This window comes from Panthera tigris, chromosome C2 (genome assembly GCF_018350195.1).
Source record: "Panthera tigris isolate Pti1 chromosome C2, P.tigris_Pti1_mat1.1, whole genome shotgun sequence".
NCBI lineage: Eukaryota > Metazoa > Chordata > Mammalia > Carnivora > Felidae > Panthera > Panthera tigris.
The window spans coordinates 27,982,239-27,996,833 of NC_056668.1; the positions used below are offsets into that span (position 1 = coordinate 27,982,239).

A 14,595-nucleotide genomic window follows, 5' to 3' on the forward strand; every position below is an offset into this window, starting at 1 on the left:
ATCCTGGGTAGAATCCTTTCGTGCCTCTTCCTAGCTTCTGGTGGGAGCCAACAATTCCTGGGACACCATGGATTGCCTCTATTGTTACATGGTGTTCCCCCTTGTGTCTGTCTCCATGTCTTTTTTCTTCTTCTTCTTTTAACCTTTATTTCTTTTTGAGGGAGGGAGAGCATGAGCAGAGAAGGTGCAGAGAAAGAGGGAGGACAGAGGATCTGAAGTGGGCTCCATGCTGACAGCACACAGCCCGATGCGGGGCTCAGACTCAGGAACTGTGAGATCATGACCTGAGCCAAAGTCAGATGCTTAACCAACTAATCCACCCAGGCACTCTTCTTTTCTTCTTCTTGTCATGACCTCAGTCATATTGGATTAAAGGTCCACCTGCTTCATAGGACCTCACTTTAACTTACGTCTTCATCATGTCTACAAAGACTTTTCCAAATAAGATCACATTCACAGATGCCAGGGCTGAGGACTTCAACAAATCTTTTTGGGGAACATAATTCAACCTACAAGTGATGTTATGGAAAGAGAACTGGGCTGAGAGCTGTGTCTGTGGTAAAGTTACCTCTTGGGGGTCAGGTGTATATTTGTGAAATTAGGAGTGGCTCCAAAATGCTGTGATTGTCTGAGCCTCTCTTGATCCTAAAAATGAAATACATCTAGAGGCAAAAACTGAAGTAACTAATTGAAACCATGTGTTCAAATCAAAACTGCAGTTTGAGGAACCAGGGATTACATAACTAATAACCTAAGCCCTTACTGACCCTGGCTACATTAGGAAGCAGTGCTTATGAAAGAATGCACTTCATTTGAACAATTTCTTCAGTCGGGCAGAGGATAGATTTTCTTGTGTAACTGACATTTCCCACCCCTCCCTTAAAATGTGCTTTGGTAAATACATTTGAAAGAAACAAATGAAGTGCAAGAAAATTTAATTTACTCTCTAAATCTCATCTTCCTATACAATGGAAGTATAGGAATTGTGAGTGTTGGAATAAAACTGTTTTCAACCCCCCCCCCCCCGCACCTTAGGTTAATTGTGAAACAAAGACCACTGAAGACCTTCCATTCATCATTTACATCTGCCTTCTCACCTTCCTTAACTTTCATCCCCGATTACAGTAATATATACATTATATATATATATATATATATATATATATATATATATGTAGTTTTCTCAGTAGTACAACTGATGCGTGGGTCATGTTTTCCAGTGTGATTTTTGTCCTCCGAACATGCCACATTGTAATGGAATCTTGCCTATTGATATCCAGCCAACAATTCCCACATCATATTTTCTCATCATTACATGTTTTATGATTTGATTGTATATTTGAATAAGGGGCAACTGCTAGGATTCCATCTTGGGTTGACACTTACCCAGTCTTCCTAATAAAGATATAAAAGTTTGGTAGATCTTAAAAGGTAGTTCAAATGGGAAGAGAATTCTTTTAGGGGGATAGTTTGAGAAGAGACTTAGGGGCTGAAGAACATAGCACCTTTTTGAAGGAAATTGTTTTATTTCATTAGTGATCTAGTCTCAGATAAGCCTGTAAAAGGCATGGTGGGCCCCAGTTACAAAAGGGCTTTGTCTGCAAGACTGAGAATGTTGGAATTTATTCTGTAGGCAGCAAAGAGCCCATGAAAGTTTTGGGGAAGGTGGTTAACATTTGAGTGTTTTAAGAGGCTATCCTATTAGCAACACAGAAGGTGGGCTGGTGAGGGAGAATCTGCATTTGCAGAGACCATCTGTGAGGTCATTACAAAAGTCAAAGCAAGAGGTAATTCCAGCCCGCACCAAGCTAGTGATGTTGGGAGAGAAATGGAAGGTATAGATATAAGAGACAGGGCAGACCCAGAAACAATTGGTCATTGGCACGAAAGTGGGACTTCTGGTCCTAGCAAACGGAGGAATGATGTGACCCCATGATGTGACCATGAATGTGTGAGAAGGACTGTGTTCTATTTTGGACGTGTTGAGTTTGAGGTGACTTCAGGACAACCCAGTGAAGATGTTCCCTGGGAAGCATGAGGTCACTATCTCTGCTCTGGCATGTTTATAAAGAAGAATCCCAAGGGCACAGACTACAGCTCAGTGTCCTTTGCTGAATTCAGATGCCCTGCACTGTGTTTATTGAACACGTAGGGGTCACACAGAAAATCCAGGTTAAGATCTTTACACAGCATTTTTCATCGAACATGCAAGAAAGTCATTAGCAACCCCACCTATCTATTCAGCCATAGATGCAGAAAACTTGTAGTTCTAACATTCTTAGTGTAGCAACTTTTGAACAGGACATCCTTCTAAAATCAGCTTTTTACTGGGGAGTGAAAAGTGATGCAGGAATAGCCTGAAGTCACGTGTTCCATATCCCAAGAAATGGGAGTCGATTTCAGAAGCCTGAACTCCCAGATGCCTACTTTCATCAGGTTCCTTTTTTTTTTTTCCTTTGGTAGTTGATATATTAACATTATACATTACAGTAGTTTCAAGGATCCTGTTTGAGAAGAATGATGAGAAAAAGTGTTTTTTACCCATAAAATGGTGGTAGGAGGATGGGGGGAGAGAAGGGTGGGTTAGATGCCAAAAGCGATCATGTGTTCTAGATATGCCCTTGGTTGGTATGCTCATAAAAATAATTTACAGGGGGAAAGTTGACATGGGGCCACTTTGTGTCCTTACAAGCAGTGCCTTCTGACTTCAGTCAAGAGAAACAAAAATATGAATAGGGCAGAGGTAAAGAAACAACATGACATGCTGACATGTGGAGACGCAGCACCAAAAACAGTTATCTTGCCCCATTTGACAAAGGAACTTCATTTGCTTTTCTGTCCACTCAAGCAGGATGGAATTGGAGAAGGTATTCTGCACCAGAAGCCAGGATCTCTGGGTTCCAGTTCTGACTGTGCCCCTAAAGAGAAGTTCTGCTACTCACCTTGGGTAAATCATGTCACCCTCTGCATGGTGGCAGTTTGGCTATAATTTTCTCTCCTTCACTCGTCACCTTCTCCATTGATTCTCCAACCCTTCAACCTTCTTTAAGTAATCACTCATGAGATACATAAAATACCTCTATATTTTTGGATGTTGTATATTTCCTACTGAGAGAAGCTCCTCTTCTTGTGGCGAATAATGAAAATTACAAGTGCCTGGCTCATTTGTGTCAAGATGATATGAGGAAACTGAAGGTCACTCTCAGCATACTTTACCATGCCTCCCAGGCATTGCTGATAAGAAAAAGACAGAAGGACAAAGACAAAATTAACTTTTAATTTCCCATCCAAGCTACAACTAACAGAAACAGAGAGACGGGGAAGACTGTCTTCTAATATACAAGGGAGAATTATATATTAAATATCTTATCTGATTTAACTTATCAGAGATAACCAAGCATGCGACTATTTAAATCTATATTTATAGGGAAGGTCTCTAGCTCTAAGCTCCAATAAATTTCAGTGACACATTTTCATATCTAGTATCAGTCCAAAAATCTTTTGGCCCTAAATTAGATGAATAAATAAACAAATCAGATACATTAATTTTCTCTTTGGAGTAGTTTTCTTTCCAAGCAATCACTCAAGTTATTTACATGCTGATAGAAGACATTACTTAACATAATGAGTAATTTTCTCACTCTGCAAGGTATTAGCCACCAAACAGGCTTCAGTAATTTTTTTTTAATTCTATAGCCTCACCAGGTATCTTAGTAAAGAACCTGATTTTTTTTTTGTATCTGACTTATTTTATGAAATTGGATCAATAATTATGACAGCTAAAGCATTAGCCATATAAGCCACCAGACAGTATTGTCGAGGATATATATTAACTATGGGCAATGAATTAATTTTGCAGAATACCCCACCCATAAATTAGCTATGAAGCTTAAAGAAAAGGACTAGCACTTTCAAATGATAGATTTCAAGACAATTTTTGTGTGAGGTCTTCTTATAGAAACTTTTCATCTTCGCAAAGCGTGTCTTAATTCCACCCATTTTATGACCGCAAGCAAGGCACATCCTTGGCTTCAAAAAAGTCCAATTCAGCAACAAAGTTTAAACATATATATAAATGAATTAATTATCACTTTGTTGCTTACAGATTTATTCTTTATTTTATAAATGTACAGTTTACTCTATTGCATTTAAGTCTAATCTGATTTCTATAATAATGATTGCTCAGAAGCCCATTTATTGTATAAAACAGGTTTTACATTTGCTCTAACTTTTTCAATACTCAGGATTCCTACTGAATAGCAATGCACCACTCAAGAAATATGTACGATACCAGCTTTAGATTTGACAAGCTCTGAAACAGGCAAAGGAATAAGCATTCCTCCAAAGACAGTAGTCAAAAGCTACATAATAATTCTACTTTATCCTAAGTCAGTGCAGTGTAGGAATTCACAATGAAACAAGAACTCCAAGAGAAATAATAATCTTGGACTCTATAGTCCAGGCAGTATACATAGCACATACAATCTGACTATCCAGAGTTTCAATCTTCAAACTTCCCCTTTGCTAAGAAAGAATGTTAAATATTCTTTTAGAAGTCATAGGCTTAGTCTTAAACAGTAGAAATAGAGGTGATATTTAAATAGAGAACTATGCGAGGAATTAAAAGTATTTTCATTTTATGTTTAAACAAGGTGTGTAGGTTTCTGAAGCATGGACTTTTACAAAATAACATTTAAAATTGTTATTAGTGGTAATAGTCCATCGTAGAAAATAACAGATAAGCAAAAAGAGGAAAATAAATGTCGTCCATAGTTCCAAAATTACTAATATACATACATTCTGTTATAAGTTGAGTTGTGTCCTCCCAAAATTCAAATGTTGAGGTCCTAACCCCCAGTACCTGAGAATGTTCCCTTCTTTGAGGTAGTCTTTACAGACACAGTCAAGTTAAAGTGAGGGTATTAGATTGGGTCCTAATCCAACATGACTTACAAAAAGGAGAAATTTGGTCACAGACCTACTGCACATAGGAGGAAGGCAATGTGGAGAGATATAGATAAAAAACACTGCCTACAACCCAGTGAGAGAGGCCTAGAACAGATCCTTCCCTCCCAGCCCTCACAAGGAACCAGTCTTGCTGACACATTAATTTTGGACCTATAGTCTCCAGAACTGTGAGACAACAAACTTACGTTGTTGAAGCCACCTGGTCCGTGGGGCTTTGTTATCGGCAGCTCTAGAAAACTAATACACTGTTCATCTTTTTGCTGAGTATATATATATATATATATATATATATATACACACACACAGACACACATACATACATGCATACACACATATGTATAAATATTTTTGAGTTGATATAATAATTTAATACTGTTTTATAATTTTTTTTCATTTTACATGTAGGAACATCTCCCTATGTCTTAAGATATACCGATGATGATGATGATGATGATGATGTTGATGATGAAAAGGTTAACTTTGAACGAATATTTATTAGGAACCAGGCACTGTTCTAAGTATTTTAAGTCTACTATTTTAATCTTTATGGCTTCCAGAAGAACATAATTCTTATTGACTATATAGTATTCCATTATATGAACATATCTAGATATTTGAAGTGTATCTTATTATTAAATATTTAGATTTATTCCATATTTTGGCTTAAATAAACATCTCTACCATAAGCATTTTTATATCATAGTCAAGATGCATACATATTACCTTCTTGGGATGAGAGTCTATGGATTCATAAATTTAAAAGTAATTTAGCAAAATGTACATATTTAGATAATACATATTTTGTTTTAAATTATATGTAAATATAATATATACGTGTGTGTGTGTGTGTGTGTGTGTGTGTGGAGAGAGAAAGAAAGAGAGAAAGAAAGAAAAGAAAGAAAGAAAGAAAAGAAAGAAAGAAAAAAGAAAAGAAAGAATTATCTTCTAGGATATTCATACAAATTTTACCAATTTTTATTCCCTCAGAAATAAAAGGAAGTACCTATTTCCCTTTATCCTCTCGTTCCTTAAAGCCCAGTCAATTTGTAGGTAAACAATTATCTTACTGCCTTAATTTGTGTGTTCCTGACTTCTAAAAACTTGAACTTTGAAAGTCTGTGCTTTAGTCCTTCCTTTTTTATTTTTTGGTGAATGTTTTGTTTGTTTACTTTTAGTCTGAAGTCACAGCAACAGTCTTTCTCTCTGGGTTATTTTTATGATCCTTCGATTTCCCAATGTCTTCTCTAGTTTAAGAGTTAACATCAGTCATTCTTTGGTCACTTCTAACCCACAATGCTTCTTGTCCATTCTAGGGTTTCTGACAACCTCAATCAAACAGAACACAAACACACACCAAGAGATAAAAAATAAAGGTCTCTACAATGAAGGAAAATGCAGTCATGAAGTTCACGCGTATTGCTCCAAAACAGACCCTTATAACAGAGTTTGTTTATGCAAATTTTCGTGACAAAATAGAAGAATCCGAGAGAGAAAACGAATACATTCTGCATCATTTTGCTAAGATGACTCTGACGCTGGCTCACATTAAATGCAAACACTCTTACTTCTTGTCTGAAATTTTCTCTCTGCACCGTCTCTTCTGTACCCTCACTTCGTCTTTCTTACTCCCTTCTCCAGGATTCAAATGTTACTATAGAGATTTAAATATGATTTTTTCTGCACTGCCTTCATTGATTTTCTCCTCACCTGCTCTATGGTTCCTTTTTCAGATGCTAATATCACACTTTACATAAATCTCCCGTTGAATGTCCCTTAATTATTTACTTCTATACCTGTTTCCCACACTGGACTGTGAACATCTTTAGATCCTTGTGCCTTTCAGCTTTGTAGTTTTAGTGCCTGATCCCAGACAAAGGCTAGCATGGAATAACCACAGAACTGGTGATGTCATTCATGGTAGGGGTATATTTGGATTGAGGGTGGATCCAAATATTTACTCTTATGTCTAAAGCTAAATCGTAGCTTTGTTGAAATTTGTTGATGTGCAGAGTTACCTCTTTGGAAGGCCACAAACATACTAGCTTACGCACAAAAGAATGATATGTTCCCTAAAGGACTTAGTTATATATCCATCCATGCATATGTGACAATTATAAATATCACTGGTCTCCGTATCTCCCCTGGTCTTAGGCTTTTGTTGTTGTTGCTTCATCTGTAAAACAAGAGTGTTGTGACACGATCTCCAAGGGGCTCTGCAGTCCTAAAAGTCTGTGGTTCTCATTCTACTTAGGCAAGACTGGGTGTGAAGCGTCTTCGCTGCCATTTTGGGGGCAGGTTGAACCAGAGCTGCTCCTGTCACTGTCTCGAGTCTCAGAGATAGCATCCTGTTTACACACAGCAGTGCTGCCCTGCCTCTGATAGCTGATCTTATCAGACGTGGTTACTTCCAACTGTCTTCAGGAGCAGACAGCTGCTGTGTCCAAATTTGCCTGCCTCACCACTGGAGAGTGTAGTAAGACGTCACATTCCTTTTTGGGCTCCTAGACTGCTAGCCAAAGACTTGAGAAAATGCGAACTCACAGGGACAGAGAACCACATGTGAGGGCTGACCTGGAACCCTGGCTGCTTTACATTTTCATGAAGTTTGCAAATTCGTTTGGCGGCCAGGTGGGGCCAGAATTGAAGGATATCGTCAAAGGCAATTAGAAACACATTTAGTAAGAACAAATGAGCCTAAAGAAATTGAGGATGTGGCACAAATTTATAATCTGATAATAATAATAACAATAATTATTATTATTTATAAGCATATAAAGTCTACAGATGGGGATTTAAAAATTTTTTTTTAATGTTTATTTATTTTTGAGAGAGGGATAAACAAAATCAAGTGGGGGAGGGGCAGAGAGACAGAGAGACAGAATCTGAAGCAGGATCCAGTCTCTGAGCTGTCAGCACAGAGCCCGATGCAGGGCTTGTACTCACTAACTGTGAGATCATGACCTCAGCTGAAGTTGGATGCTTAACCAACTAAGCCACCCAAGTTCCCCCAGATGCGGGTTCTTTTTGGTAAATATGTAGATACAGTAGAGTAATGGTTCAAAGTGAATACCATAAGGAGCTGGAAAAGAGAGGGCAAAATACCCAATAATTTGGAGGCACCCTGCGTCCTTCTACTGCTCTGCATGCAGTGCTGGCTAGATACTTTCAAGGTCTGGGTACTCTTCTTAGTGCTAAAGCTTGGGCCAAACATTAAAGACTTAAAAATGAGGAGAAGAAAATGATACTGCCAGTTGGAAATGGCGAAGACTTATTAATCATATTATCAAAGTGATTTTCACTTACAAGGAAGCTCTGATATGCATGTTGATGTTCAAGTTGACAGTTTTGAAGATGGAATCAAGGCATCTATCTTGCCCGGAGCAAAGCTGAGTGACACCACGTTAAAAAGTGATCACTTCCACCTCAACCTGGGTTGAGTCCCTGGGGCCAAAGGAGCCTTGAATCTGACTGGGCCTTCCTGAACAGCTTCTATTATGTGTCTCCCTGCAGTAGGACTGTTTGCAAAGGGAGTGACAGGACCTGAACCGAAATGACCTTGTTTCCAAAGGAATACCAACAGCTCCCTGAGAGGAAAAGATTTCCCTGATTTATGTTGAATTAAGAAGTTTAGATGTTAGCTTCTTGCCGTGGCTCCAAGGCGATAAAGAATTTCTTTACATGGATTCCGGCAATACAACAGATTTAATTATACAGATTATTTTAAATGGCTTTTGTGATGGGCAAAGAGTTGTGTTTGGCATGGCAGAGGACTCTAAGGCCTCTGGGAAGTCTCCATAAAGAAGTCGCCCATGACCTAACCTTCCAGAGGAAAGAATTACTTTGGGTAAAACACACATGTCATAAAAATTTATCACAGACGTGAAACCCAAGTCATTGGCAGTTTCTCTAAAGTTTCATTAAATAAATTTGAATAGTATTGAATTTTCATAATAAGGTCTAGTAAGAAAAAGAATATTTGGGTATCTCCATTGAAAATAATTTCCTTGTTCATATTCTGTTTTTTTAATTTTTTTTAAAGTTTATTTATTTACTTATTTGGAGAGAAAGAGAGAGAGAACAAGCAGGGGAGGGGCAGAAAGGGAGGGGGCCAGAGGGCCAGAGGCAGGCTCTGTACTGACAGCAGACAGCCTGATGCAGGGCTCGAACTCATGAACTCTGAGATCATGACCTGAGCTGAAGTCAGATGCTTAGCCAACTGAGCCACCCAAGTGCCCCTCTTTGTTATATTCTTGGGCAATGTTTTACAAGGTCATAGATAATGGGAAACATATTACAAGGAGATCAAGTCCTTGATTTTTAATAAGCACTTACAATAGGTATATAAGCTAATGATGGAGTCTTACTTGGTTATAAACGATTGCAAGATATTTTGTAATAACAACCACACCATCATCTTAGTATGTCTGCCAAGTACCATGAAGCATCTATCAAATATATTTCCAGCCTGAAGTTGTTGGGAAAATGTAGTTATTTTTAGAGACCCTTGAGAAATTTATTTTCTCAGATACTAGTTTTCTAGCACTTGGGGAAAACCTTAACTAAACCACTTGGTACGGAAATTACTAAAATGGAAGAGATGCCACAGTGCTATGCTGCCCTTTCTGTTTTTAAAAACCTATCTCAGTGTTATCCACTGAGATAGGGCAGGACATATCTCTTGAACAAAGTTTATCGCCTGAAATGCAAAAGCATTTTTTTCCTTAAATATTGACATTGACCTTTTTGTCTTTCCTATGGCAAAGTACATAATCATTAACACTTTATTAAGTGCGAGAAACTGTGTTAAGTATGTTGTATACCTAATGCTGAAAAAGATCCCATTATATGAATGATAACATTTGGCCCATTTTTACAGCTGGGGAGACTGACGCACAGGGTGTGAAGTAACTGACCCAAGGTCATTCAGGTGATTAGTGGTAAGACAAACAGCATCCCAAACCCAGGCAACTGGATTCAGAGTCTGAATGCATCACCACTATATTGTTTGCCTCATAGATACAATTAGCAAAAGTTATAAGGATTCAGGTGTTTATGTGTATGTAGGGATGTGTTAACTATTAAGGATTCTATTTAAGGCCTAATTCATAGAAAATAGGCTGCCACTTTGCTACCTTATCACTCACACTGCTAAAGATGAAAATCCTGGTGCCGTATTTTAGCTAACTTAAAAAGGTTTAAGTGCTGTTTCAACTGGGAAAAGTAAAAACTTGAACTGTATTTGAAATAAAACTGTAAGGTGAACACAGCTTGAAACATTAAAGGATAATCCATTGTCTCCAATTAGGGTTTTTTTGTTTGTTTGTTTGTTTTAATTTGCAAGCTTACAGAAAAGCTGAGAGATTGGTATATGAAATAGCCATAGAACCTTCATCAAAAAGGTTAATATTTTGCCACATTAATGCTAAATATTTGAGTAGATATCACGGAAAAAATAAGAACAATTTTCCAATTTCTCACAAAACTTTCTCCCAAAGATTCTCCTAAATCTTGATATTATCACATTTAGGAAAATTAGAGTAATTATAATTCCTTAATATCATCTAATAGTTAAGCTGAATTAAAATTTTCTGCAATTGTGCAAGACAGATATTTTACAGCTATTTTTTCCAAGCCAGGTCAAAACAAGTTCTGCTCATTGCATTGGCTTGTTATAACTCTTGTCTCTTTTTCTAATTTACTTTTTTGGGTTTTTTTGTTTTTGTTTTTGTTTTTTTTTGAGAGAGACAGAGAGAGAGAGAGACCCTGCATGCACATGGGGAAGGGGCAAAGAGAGAGGGAGAGAGAATCCTAAGCAGGCTCCACAAAAAGCATGGAGCCTGAGATGGGGCTTGAACTCCACCGTGAGATTATGACCTGAACTGAAATCAAGAGTCAGATGCTTAACCAACTGAGCCACCCAGGTACCTGTCTAATTTACTTTTGAAATTACTTCATTGGACTTCTATAAAGCACTTCTTAAATATCCCTTAGAATAAATGAGTGTTTTTTTTAAGTCAAAAGCAAAGAATGCATTTAGAGTTGTTATCCTTTTTAGAGAAATTAAAACAAATAAAAGATGGCCATCTGTCTTATAATTATCTTTTAGACATCCTTTAGAAATTATCTAGTACAATGACTTTTGCTAGCCTCTTACCATGGTCTCATCTTTTCCAGCCTATGTCTAAGATGGAAACTATGAAACAAAGTTAATACTTTGGAAATTCAGAGCTGAAAGATCAAAAACATTGGTTGGAGATCAAACTATGTGACCACCGCACTTAACACATAAGAACCAAGTTCCAAAGAGGTGACATAAATTGCCCTCAGTCACAATTACAAATTAGCAGAAAATGGAACAAGAACAGAAGTCCAGACCACTTTCCAGCAATACCACAGTAGAAGAAGATCATATTACCTGGCCCCTGTCCTTTGAAAAGATTGCAGAACAAATGACTTTTCAGATCCTATGCTCTGGCACAAAATCAATAAAGCTCTTCTTGATATTCCAATCTGCATCTGTGACAGCACATTTTATCAAATGAGCCTGCAGTTAAGCTCCAAAGACCCAGTCAAACCTGTGGACTGACCCAGTTCACCTGCATACCTGATAAAGCTCCATACAGGACTACGGCCCCCAGTAGAACCTTGCAAAGTCAGCCACTAACAAAAAGGCTTAAGGAGACCCAGTGCAACATCCACCCCCAGTCTGTTTCGTAAACCCAGCTTTTCTTCTTTCATTGGGGAAGTATTTCTTCTCTTTCCGTATTTCCTGTGGTGGTCCCACACTGCCAATCAGGACTTGTCTCCACCCAAAGGAAAATCATAATCGAACTTAGCTAATCATGGAACTTCATTCCCCTATTCACAATGATTTACAGGGTGCATGCGTGACTCAAGCAGAGCCAACTCAACATACGGGAATTGGGAGTAAGGCTATTCTCTTCCTTTTGGATCATATCCTGTAAGGGTAGGGGTTTGACAACCTTTCCTGCCACATGGTGAGAAACTTTAGGTCAACACTGGAAGAAAAAGCAATTCATACAAATCTGAGGTAAAGAAAAAGAACCTTAATCACACCCCTTAGGCCTACTTGGAATTTTAAGTTAGCTAAATTAACAAATTCACTTTTTTCCTCTGTGAGATGTTAGATTTCTGTCATTTACCTCCAAAAAGGGTCCTTATGAGTACAAAGTTCTGCTTTACAGAGAATTGTGAAGCCCTGAGGTTTCAAGGCATCTAAAGATAGTGGTTTGTACCCTGATATATCTATTTATAATTTTGAAAGCAGAAGCTACATATGTACAGGGTTGCTCTACCCAGCAGTGACCAATCGGAAAAAAAAAAAAATTGTGTTTATTCTTTTTTTTAGAGACAGAAGTGCCAAAGCCTTCATAATTTAAGCCAGGATGAAAAATCACCTTGGAGTCACAGAAATCAGCCTGATTTAGATATGGCACCTTGAAATTACTTGGGGACCTCCATTAGAAGGATATATCACCTTGGCTAAATCACTGAGGATTGCTCCTCCTGAGAAATGTGGGCATGAGATAAATCTAAAAGGGTCCAGTCAAGATCAGTTACTCCTCCTTGGGTAAGTATGAAGAGAAATAGGGATTGGGGCGACAAGAATGCAAGGCTCAGGAGTTAGTTCACATAAGGATTGATCTGCCCTGCCTCACTCCCTCAGAACTAGTTTGCCTTTAAAAACTCGGATTGCTGAGGGGGCACCTGCATGGCTCAGTCTGTTAAGTGTCCGACTTCTGCTCAGGTCATGATCTCATGGTTCATGGTTCACAAGTTCAAGCCCTGTACTGGGCTCTGTGCTGACAGCTCAGAGCCTGGAGCCTGCTTCAGGTTCCGTGTCTCCCTCTCTCTCTGCCCCTCCCCTGCTCTCTCTCTCTCTTTCTCTCTCTCAAAATAAATAAATGTTGAAAAAAAATATTTTAAAAACTGGAATTGTTGGGTCTCTAAACCACCTTTGACCAAACTTAGAAGTGAAGAGGTAGAATGGCTGCAGCCTTCTGGTCTAGCAACCACTGCTCTAAATGTGTAGGGTGGTCTTCAACCATGAGAAGTAGCAGCAGATGCAGCAGCAAAGCACCAATCCCTTCCATTTCTCTCTCTAATTAACAGTACCTGGAGTTGCCCCTCTTTGGACTGGGTAGGGAGTTGGTAGGTAGAAGAAAGCAGAGAGACCTCAAGAGAAAAGTACCAGACCTCCAGTTAAGAAGGCATGTGGGGGGGCACCTGGGTGGCGCAGTCGGTTGAGCGTCCGACTTCAGCCAGGTCACGATCTCGCGGTCCGTGAGTTCGAGCCCCGCGTCAGGCTCTGGGCTGAGTTCGAGCCCCGCGTCAGGCTCTGGGCTGATGGCTCGGAGCCTGGAGCCTGTTTCCGATTCTGTGTCTCCCTCTCTCTCTGCCCCTCCCCCGTTCATGCTCTGTCTCTCTCTGTCCCAAAAATAAATAAAAAACGTTGAAAAAAAAAAATTTAAAAGAAGGCATGTGGGTCCTACAGTAATTAATTGGAAATGAAGGAAGAATGGCTAAGTGACTGCCTTTGTATCTGGATTTGGGGAACAGTTTGCATTTGTTAGAGACATCCCTAGCTGCACCTCTATAAAAAGATATATCTAAGGGGTGCCTGAGTGGCTCAATCAGTTAAGCGTCCAACTTGATTTCGGCTCAGGTTTTGAGATGGAGCCCCACGTTGGGCTTTGTGCTGATAGCGTGGAACCTCCTTGGGATTCTCTCTCTTTCTCTCCCTCTCTGTTCCTCTCCCACTTATGCACCTTTTTCTCTCTCTCTCCCCCCTCTCTCAAAGTAAATAAATAAACTTAAAAAATTGTTAAAAATATGTATCTATGATAGATAGACAGATAGATAGATAGATACAACATATAATCAATCCCATTTGCTAAAAAAAGATTTTGGGTATTCAAAGTTTAAACCACATTCTCTGATATTTGATCTGCCAACTATGAGGTGTTTAAGAGTGTATGGCCTCAATGGAGGCCAACACTGGGCTCTCTTTACTAGGTTCTGGGTAGCCCTTCTGCAATATATTTAGTGCAAATTTTTGTACACACACAGTTACAATCCCAAGGGAGGCAATTATAGTTTATAAACCAGAAGAGGGAAATAACAAATTATTTGTTTTTACCCATAGGCAGTAGATACCTCTAAGTAACTATATATAGGGAAGACAATACTGCTGCTACATTCTCATCTCAATGGATAAATTTTATTTAGAAACCAAGCTGTGAACGTCTCTCGACTATTGTTTTACATATTCCTCTTCTCGTTTACCTATGCCACTGTTCCATAGCCTGTGTCCTTTCTAATTTTTTAGGTACTTTTCACAATCTGTAACAAATTCCTATTGTCTGGTTTTTTTCCCTTTGTTATTCTATCTACCAGAAACGTTTATCAGGCTGCCCAAGTGAGCTCAATCTTTCTTCAGCCATCACTGTCAGACTCCCTAACAGAGATTTCTCATGTCACCCGCTGGGATCTTGCTTCACCCTCCAGTCTGAATGTTCTGGAAACAACATTATTTTGGGTTTCAACATATGCAATTAATCATGCACATTTATGACCCGTAATCTCCAAGAAGGCTTCAGCATGTAC

The 14,595-nt window shown here is 38.8% G+C and overlaps 1 long non-coding RNA gene across 3 annotated transcripts in view; it reads right to left on the bottom strand.

Moving 5' to 3' along the window:
- Positions 1-14,595, bottom strand: part of LOC122230501 — a 54,295-nt gene that overhangs the window by 12,925 nt on the left and 26,775 nt on the right. For 2 of the 3 annotated variants that reach the window (XR_006207488.1, XR_006207487.1), the window contains exon 3: positions 2,943-3,234. This is a non-coding gene — a long non-coding RNA (uncharacterized LOC122230501). The remainder of the gene's footprint in view (positions 1-2,942; positions 3,235-14,595) is intronic. The other variant, XR_006207489.1, reaches the window with a different exon arrangement.